This window comes from Fringilla coelebs (genome assembly GCF_963513975.1).
Source record: "Fringilla coelebs genome assembly, chromosome: 1".
NCBI lineage: Eukaryota > Metazoa > Chordata > Aves > Passeriformes > Fringillidae > Fringilla > Fringilla coelebs.
Genome location: NC_140028.1, coordinates 153281962 through 153292035, shown reverse-complemented (window position 1 = coordinate 153292035; position 10074 = coordinate 153281962).

The following is a 10074-nucleotide window of genomic DNA, read 5'->3' as shown; positions in this document are numbered from 1 at the left end:
ATCCACCAGAAAAGCTTCTGGGAACTCCAGCCCTTTGGCAAATGGAAATATCAGAAAGGCTCAAGCTAAGATGCAGGCTGACTGCAAATGCTCTGACTTCAACTCAGTTATGTTAATTGATTAGCAATTGATTTTCAAAAACATTTACAATAACAGATTTAAAAAGATTTAATGTTCCAGAGCACATTCTGGCAATTCAAAAAGCTTTGCTATTTTTTCAGGTTTCTGAAGGGGGAATTCCTAATGCAGCCTTGGATGAACTTGAGGGGACAATTTTGCCAGGGAAATTTAACCATCCTGAGTGGGAGGGCTGTGGTCTCTACTGAGAACACTTAACCTAGGGGGTTGTTAGCGCAGGGACACATGGTTCTGGTATGTTTGTATCAGCTGCTGCAGGCATGGGCAGCTGCCAGTCACTTCTGTGTCCTGGGTTTGCTGGGAATGTCTCATGGGCACAGGCTGGTGCTCCTGCTTCAGCATCCACCTGGGTTTGTCAGCAGAACAGTCACAGCAAGATGCACCCTTAGGAGTGGCTGGAGAGATGTGAGTCCACTGTTGCATTTTCAGTGCAGCCATTCAAGTGGTGTGCTCTGGGGAAGAGTCATCCCAGCTCTAGACAGAAGTTCCCATCCCAGCTGCAGCCACTGGATTCTGCTTTGACCTTCCCTGTGCAGCCAAAGCCCTGCCCATCCCTGGTATTCTTTCTGACAGAGAACCAGCACACTCTGCAGGCTTCCCAGCCTCAAGCACCTGCTTGACTCTCACTCAATTTTTCCTGTTCCTCAGTAAAGAGCATGAGAGGCCATAACGGGGGTTAACAGTCAGGTACTTACAGGCAAAGCAAGCAGAGAAAAGCTCTTTCCCAGCATATCTGTACCCACCCTGAGTTGTAACCTGCTTCTTAGGTAGTCTTGAGTGAAAAAGGCATCTTTGTATTTTTTGGCTGTGGAGAGATTTTTTTTTCTGCCATAAATTTGCCCAGTCACTTTTTGGATCTGCGTGTATTTGAGCATTCTGATGCCCTGGTGGGAAGGAGAGAGGAATTGCACGGTGCATTGATCACCTTCCTCTCTTTATCTTTCTGCTGCCACTGCTATGTTTCGTTTGATGCCACGTAAGAACATATGGGCAACAATTTTCTGTTTCTCTTCATCATATAATTTAAAACTACACAGATATGTAATTTTAAATGTTAAAGTTTTATTTCTCCCCTTACTTGGGCTGGAATTGTGTTCAGCTGTGCTGTTCCTGTGTGGAAGCTATCACTCAGCCCTGACTCCACACACAGGGTTTCCCTGGGCTTTTCTTGTTGCAGTGCATCCCCTGAGATGGAGGGAGGACAGCTGTGCACAGTGCTTGTGTGGGGGCTTTTCTGCTGGGCACTTGAGATCATACAAATGCTCAGGAGCCCTGGGTCTGTATTTGATGGGATTTGCCCTTTTTACAGCCCAGGAGGAGGCCTGGGCAGAGATGCTCTCCAGCCAGTGTGGTCTGTGCTCCAGGGCAGATGTTGCAGCCTCTGATGTTGTTCAGACCTGTTACACCCATGATGCCATCCCTGAATTAAAGTGAAGCCCCATTCTTGTTACTCATATATTGTACCTTACACTGCAATGTAACCAACCTGGCTGTCCCTCAACCTGGTGTTTGCAGCAACCCAGATCAGGTTCTCTTGAGCAAGTGCACCTGTTACTTTTACCATCCCAACAATTCACTTTTATCCATTCCAATAATTTTATCTGCAATTGTTTTTTATTTCTCCCTGATTGCTAATAGCATATAGCACTGATATGTGAAGAGAATAGAGGTAGAGATACACCTGTCAAATGGCTGTGTAAGATAAGCCTCCTCAGTCACCCAGTTCTTTTGGATCTCTTAATATTGAGGACACTAACCGCAGCATGCCGCTAATTTTTCTTATTAGAATGCCATGTAGAACTTAGTCAAATGACTTACAGATTTCTAAGCATGCCCCATCTCTCTCATTAGCTCTATCAAACTTGTAGGCTTATAAAAGAACTTACATAAAATAATTTGAAAGTACCTCTTTCAAATTACAATTAATTGGGTTCTAGTTTTTACTAACTTACCCAGGACATCCTTTGAATGCTCGTCTGTGATTGCTTGGGAGGTATGTTGAACTAACTGCTGTGTAGTTTCTTGGATATCCATATGAATACATTTAAATACTGACAAGACATTGATATTTTCCCCCTAGTAATCTTAAGTTCCCCAGTGTGCCATGATTTGTTATAAAGAAAAAAATAAATGGTTCAGTGAACTCATTAGCCAATTAAATACTCTTGGATGTAAGCTCTTCTTCTGCACATTATAAAAATTGTTACTTACACAGTTTAGCATCTTCCTTAATTACTGATGGAATAGAAAGTATTTCATTACCACTGTAAAATATGAATACTGCACATAGTTGTTTCAAATGCAGAGCAGAAATATTTACTGAGTTACTGGATTTCATTATGCAGAATGTGTGCTGCACACAGACACCTGGGGCGGGTGCCCAGTGCCTGCAGGTCTCTGGTTCTCTGCTCAGGGGCACACAGCTCTGGGGTGGGGATTTCAGAAAGGCTGAGAGAGAAGAGGGTTCAGAGCAGCACCAGGAGAGGGAGATGGGCTGCAGGGGCTGCTGCAATGGGGGATGAGGGGGTTGGACACACCAAGGCTGCTCCTCAGTCCTGTGTGCAGCTGTGGGTGCTTGTTCTCCAGCTCAGGGGTCACAGGGCAGGAGGGGCTGAGTCCCATCCCCAAAGAGTGCCAGGGACCCCTTCATTGTCCCCTGACACCCACTGTGGACCCCCCTGTGCCTTCCTGCTCAGCCTCCCTGAGGGCTCATCCAGCACTGTCAGGCCTTCCTAGGGACACTTGGAGGTAAAACCAGACACAGGGGCTAGAAACTGAAGCTGGACAAACACATACTAGAAATGAAACATTTTTAATAACAAGGACAATTAATCTTCTGGTTAATTGCATCTTAGAACAGGTGATCATGGTGGATGTAGATTTCTTATCTCAGGGGTTGTTTTTAAATCACATGGGGATTTTCCCTAGCCCAGACCAGGGTTCATCTGCATGGAGCTCAGCCCAGTCCCAAAGAGATCAGGCCGATTAATTACAGAGCTCTGAACCTTCACTGGGCTGCCACAAGCTGCTGTCACCACTGGGACTGTGTTTGGCCCCAGGACAATAAGTTCCAGTTTCCCTTCCCAGCACTGCTAACTCACACCACTCACACCTCATTGACAGCTCTAACTTAACCGGAGTTTCCTTCATTCCGACCCCACTGCTCTGTACTGGTTCTGTCAGATTCCTTGCTCTGAACGTGCTGGCTGCAGTGGTTTCTGAGAAAGATGGTCTGAAATAAATGAGGATGCTGCTTTTATTAAGTTATTTAAATATCTGGTCTTACACCACTTCTCTCTCAGGCTTTATCTTTGACATCTCAGCTGTTTGGCAGCACCAAGCGCGTTTCACTTGAGTGGGATGGACAGTGCTCAGGAGTTCTGAAGGACCCCAGGGCTGGGTGTGACCCACAAAGGCAAACCCCATCCTTTCCCCAGCACAGGAGCACCTCGGGGGCTGCCCGACAGCCCCCTCCTCGAGGAGGAGGCACTGCAAAGTGCCCTGACTTGGGGCAGTGGGAATCTCAGTGCCCATCCCAAGCTGTGACCCCCTGCAGCAGCACAGCCCCCTGAGCTGAGCCTTGCTGGGCTCATGCTGGGGGCTTGCTTGTCCCGACAGCAGCTCTCCCACTGCCGAGAGCTTCTGCTCTTTTTTTGTGAGGAACAAGGCTCCAAACATTTCCTGCACTTCTGTTTCCATCCAGAGGTGCTGCAGCAGATGCTGATCTCCTGAGGTGCCGTGCTGCACAGGTGAATCCCAGGGGAGCAGACCCCTGTTGCATGCTGTTGCTCTCTGGCTGTCAGCCCCCTCTGTTCTCTGGCTCATTCCACACCTCAGCAGAGTCACCTGCAGCTGCTTACCAGGGCTGAGTGCTTCAGGGCGCTAAAAGAATCCCCAGCAAAGGTTTCAGCAAAAGCTGGTTTGGTATAACTTTGCAATAGTAGCAGAAGACAGCAAGGATGGTCAGAAGACAACAAAAGCCACCTCAAAGAGAAAACCTGAACAATTACAAAATAACAATGTCTTAACATGGAAAAATTACCTGAGCACCTCTCCTGTGAGGCAGGGCTGAGGGAGCTGGAACAGTTCAGCCTGGAGAAGGAAAGGCACCAGGGGATCTCATCAGTGGATAAATAAATACCTGAGGGGAGGGCATGAAGGCAATGGAGGCAGGCTGTTTTCAGTGGTGCCTTTGACTGGGCTGTGCTCCCAGCTGAAGAAACGATGTTCATGTGCCAGCCTGTGTTCTGCATGGTGTTACATAACCCATTTTGTTCTGAATCCTGCATCTTGCACTCTAAGAACAGCAGCTTTGCTTATAGGCTCTCACAGAGCCATGAGATGTATGTCTGTATAGTGACCTGCAGATGATGGATGTCTCCTGAATGAACAGTTCTGGAGTGCTATGATCACATAACTACTGGGGCAGAGCAGTGCACATGGAGAGAGCTGCTTCCAGGCTAAACATGCAAGAGGTACCAGCCCTGTGCCTTAGAAGGCCCATAAATTATCTAAAGAATTGTTTAACATCACTCTCCCTGAGCAGGGTCCAAACACAGGAGTGAGGGAGGGCTTGGCTCTCCTAAGCACAACAATCCTCAAAGAAATATGTGAAAGGAATATGTGAACCTTGTCCAGGACTACAGAAACAAAAAATTCTGGTCTGAGATCTTGTCAGCAGCAAACCCATGCATCTGGGGATGCTCTTGCTACTGTTACTGAGGATCCTGGACTCTCAGTGCTCCAGCTATGGCCCTGCCAGGTGTAGCTCTGAGGTACCTTCCCCAGGCAGGAACATGCAGACAGGTTTCACTGTCAGAAGCTGAAGACAGAAGTACATGGGGCAGCTCTGCAGTCAGGGGGAGCCTGAGGGACCAGGTACAGAAGCCAGCTGGGACCTGCTGGGTGCCCCTTGCACAGGAGCTGTTGCCCACCTTGGGCAGTGTGTGGCCGCAGAGCCTTAGGGACCATGCCAAGGGCACCTCCGTCAGCAGGGTGTTCCTGGAGGGAGCCCAGCTTCGGTCAAACAGCACCATGGCCACAGCCAGCCTGCTCTCTAGACTTCCCAAACTTGGTGTAAATAATTTTACGATGTTGCTCTTGCTTTTAATATGTTTAGCAGCTATATTGCTGGAATGCCTAGAGGCTGTGACTAGATTTAGTCCTGTTGTGCTAGATTCCGTGCAGAGATAGTAAGTGGAGCAGGTAGAGGCATAAAGTTAAGACTGCATAGCAGTTTCCATTAGGAAGACCTGCTTTCATTTCCCAGTCTGTCATTATGCTTTAACTGTTGCAGTTGTGGTTGCTGTGCTGTGTTACTCAGAACTTTACCCATTACAGATACAGCAAAACTTAATTGGCCTGTATTTGGCCAAGAGCTGGTGCATCAGGAACACGCTCCAGATCCTCCACCTCAGAGGGGAGAGCTGGTCCAGGTGGTTCTTTTCCTGCCCAGTAGCAGGGGTTCAAATTTTCCTTAATGAACGGCCTCTGAGGATCCCACTGTGCAGGTTCTGAGCAAGGACATTTTCAGAGGCTGAAGGTTTTTCCTGGGATCCTCTGTGCTGGTCAGACAGGTCATGCACCATCTTCACTGAAGACACTGTCCCACGTGCCAAGTGTTGAGCAGGGCACTCCCCAGGCTTTCCTGCTGACTCCAGAAAAGCAGGCAAACAGACTTGTCCATGTTCACATGTCTGCTGCAAGGAATGAGGAGGCGGAAGAAGCTTGAGCAGTTCTAATGCAGAAAACAGAGAGGAGAGGTGGTAAGCAAAGGCAGACTGAGGATGGAGGAGAAGGGCCAGGCTGGTCTGTGATTGCTGAAGGTGCTGCTTGCAGAGACTGGACTTGAATTCAGCACTCAGGGCCCAGCTTGGCGAGACTCAGGATCACTTGCTGAGACTGAAAACAGAGCCATGACACAGTGACCCCAAAACAGGAGAGAGCAGGTCCCCTCCTGAGACGTTTTTAACTCAGTGTACCTCTGATAATGTACCTCACAAGGTCCTGAGAGATCTCCATCAACAGCTGAGAGTGCAATGAGACATGGGGCTTTACAAACTGCACACACAATTTATATTTCTGCTGCACCTGGCGTGTTGGACAGTCTATCTTCAGGCACATTAAGGAAATACACTGGTTCCTTGAGAGGGAGGGATGAAGCCCTTTAAACTGGAATCAAGGGGCTTTCTGCAGAGGTGTGTGGAGAGAGAAAGATGCCCAGAAAGCCTCTGAGCAGCAGAGGTCTGAGCCTCAAGTGGAAGCTATGGAAACTGCATTTCACTAGGCAGCAAGAAGCTGTGGAAGATTCAACACAGGTCACACAACTGAAATTGGGAAAGCCCATGGAAGTCCAGTGGGTGGATGTGCAGCCTGGACCCTCATTCCAAGCTGGCTCACCCTGTGAGGATGGTGGATGAGGAGCTCTGTCCCATTTGATGTACACATGAGAGAATAGCAGCACATCTTTGCTTTATTTTTCTTACAACCTTTTATTTTTTTTTTCTGTAGTCCTTCAACATATCCTTCTCTGAACCTCTGCTTTACGATTTGCACATGAGTTTCTACCTCTACTACAAAGTCTCATGAGACAAAGTAAACCAAAGTGGAGTAAATTGCTGGGGCCCTGAGTACATATCCCCCTCCATGGGGGCGGTCTGACTCTCCAGGGTCAGGGCCAACTCATAGGATGAAGCCATCTCTCATCAGATCTGCTCTGCTCACCTTCCTCAGGTCCTGTGGGAATGCACCCTGGTCCTTGAAGCCCCTTCCTCGCTACAGCCCTTCCTGCCTGGTTTCCCACCCCTCTGGAAGCAGCCTTTCCTTGCTGCTTCTAGCATGGAACAGACTCAATGTTTGAAGGGAGTTGGAGCTGCTGGAATGTGAGTGTATGATCAGGCAAGCAGAACCTTAACCTTGGAGACATCAGTAGGGACTGGCAGGGTGCAGGCTCCTGCTGTGCAAAGGGCAAAATTGAGCCTGCACTGTGGTCTCCAGGCAGGACCTGCTGCAGTGGGCACGGGCTGCCATCCTCCCTCCCCTGGGAGACATAGTCCACCCCCAGCTCGCTCAGGTCTCCAGCAAGGTCACTAAAGACAGCAGCTTTCTGTTGCTCTCAAATACCTTGCTAACCTGTCTGCAGGTGTGAGGTGTGGGTTGGTTACACAGAAAAGATTCATCAAACAAGGGATCAAGTTGTATTTGCTTGGGAGTCAGAAAGCTGCTTGCACAGCCTGATCTGGGCCCTGTGGAGTGCAGTCTTGAGCTCCAGTAACACACGGCTATGCTTTCACTTTCCCCATGGTCTAAGGTGCTTTCATGGCAGGGAATGGAGCCAAGCTATGTACATTGAAGATGACTCCAACCTGAAGGTTCCTTTACCACAGACATCTGGTGGATGAGGCAGGAGAGCTGGGGCAAGCACAGGCAGAACCTGGATGTTGACCAGCAGATCTGGAGCCTCGTCCCTTATTGTGTCACAGACCTGGAGCCATGTCCCTTATTGGGTCACAGACCTGGAGCCTCGTCCCTTATTGTGTCACAGACCTGGAGCCATGTCCCTTATTGTGTCACAGACCTGGAGCCTCGTCCCTTATTGTGTCACAGACCTGGAGCCATGTCCCTTATTGTGTCACAGATCTGGAGCCATGTCCCTTATTGTGTCACAGACCTGGAGCCATGTCCCTTATTGTGTCACAGATCTGGAGCCTCATCCCTTATTGTGTCACAGACCTGGAGCCATGTCCCTTATTGGGTCACAGACCTGGAGCCATGTCCCTTATTGGGTCACAACTGGTCTCTGCAGTGGGATTCATCCAAATGCTTGTCACTGCCATATTCCTTCTCACCGTGGAATCTAGGCCCTAATCCTGGGCTAGGGGCCACACCAATCAATGACCTGCAAAGATGAGCATCTCTCACTCTCTCAGTAATCCAAGGGCAGGAGGTGTCTGCATCAGAGAGGTGACAGGGATCCCCTATGCCAGGCCTCAGTTTTATGATTCAATATTTGAGCCTGGATGATTATTTTACCATTGACTTCTCCACACCCATTTCCCTGACTTGGAGCAGGGCTGTTCTTGCTGTGGAGGGATAATTCTTTGGGACCACAAGGATATGCCACAGAAAAAGGCACAAAAGACAAGAAAGAAAGAGGAGGCTGTGTGGTATCATATCTGGGCCCTGGGGATTCAGATTGTGCCTGTTTAGTGGAGAAAGGCGGAGTACCCCACTTTGAGCACAGTGGGCCCATTTTGTCTCACTTAAATGCTCCACACAGGGTCCAAGTGTCCAACTCCATGGCTGGGCTGTCATGTCCCACAGAAAACACACACTTCAAAGTGGTGTTCCAGACATCCTCAGGGACAAAGCAGGTGATGGTAGAGAAATCCATGTGTTTACACAGATATTGATGCCACCAGGGAGCCTGGGTAGCTAAGCAGCCAGGGGTGCTGCATCCCTGGTCAAAGGCAGGAACACATGAGGGCTTGAGAAGAGGAATACCCCTAGGTGAGAGCTAGAGGTCTGGAGTGTCACTGTGCCACTGAAACCACAGCTGGAGTGAGCACAGACAGACATGACTCCAGCTTGCATTTCTTGCCTTCCGAGCACTTTAAAAATCCTGTTACTCTTCTGAAGCAGGGCTTCAGTTTGCCTCCTGCAGGTCTGGTGAGCAGCTCTCTCTAGACAGGACAACCCGAATGCCGAGCTGGGGGCAGAAAGTCCTCTGTTTTAGCGTGGGGACTCCCCACAAGGGGCAGGCGATGTTCCTCCGGACACAGTGAGCACGGCGGAGCCGCGGCTCGGGAGCTTTCGCCTCGCACGGCTCCCGCCGGCTCTGCAGATGGAGCGATGCGCACCGGGGCCGCTGGCCGCCCTCGGGGACGAGTCTGACACACGGAGTGCGGAGTGGGGGGCGAGCGGTGTCGGGGCCGCGGGGAGCAGCTAGAGGGGGCGTTGCAGGAGACACCCCCCTCCCACCCCGACCCGAGCGCGTTGCGGGTGGCCCCGGGGTCTTCCCAGCCCCGCGGCGCCCGAGCCCGCCGGTCTCACCGAGACCCCGCTCCGAGCTGACAGGGCTCCAGGGCCGAGAAAGGGGCACTCCCGACCCTGCCCCGTGGTTGCTCTCCCCGCGCCCTGTTCGGGCGGTTTGCGGACACGGCACAGCACGGCACAGCACAGCGACGGCACGGGGCGGCCGGTGCCTGGCTGGGGCCGGTCCGTCGGGGCGCTGGAGACCGCCCTTCGCTGCCGTCCCCGGACCACTCCCCGCGGGCTCGGCCATCCGGAGCTGCCGGGAGGGCCGGCTCGGGTCTGGTTGCGGGAGCCCCGGTGGTGCCGGCGGAGCCGAGCCGGTTCGCCCCGTCCGTGGGCCCGGACCCGGGCCCGGAGAGGGCTATGCGGAGAGCGCAGCCCCGTCCCGTCCTCACAAAAGCACCCTTGTCCTGGCCCCATAATTACTAATCATCAATCACCATTAATAACAGCTGATGAGGCGGGAGAGGGAGGTGCCTTCCCAGGGGCCGGCCGCGCCGGGGGAGCGGGGCGCCTTGCCCCGCCGGAGCGGGCGCTGAAGGAGGAACTCGACCGTGATGTGCAGAAGATGGATGAGAGCAGAGGGCGACACCCCCACCCGCCTCCCCTCCCCTCCCCTCCTCCCCCTCCCCCCCCCTCCCCTCCCCTCCCCTCCCCTCCCCTCGGCGGCCCGGCCCGGCCCCCCCGCGGCGGGGCGGGCGGGCGGGCGGCTCCGAGCGCGCCTCCACTCCGCCGCGCCGAGACAGCGAGCGGGCGGGCGGGCGGGCGGCAGCTCTCGCCGGGCGCCGGAGCCCACGGGAGCCGGAGGGCGCGGGCCGGGGCCGCGGCGGCGGCGGGGCCCGGCGGCGGCGGCGGCGGGATCGCGGCGAGTTGGCGGCGGCCCGAGCTCGCCGGAAAGTTGGT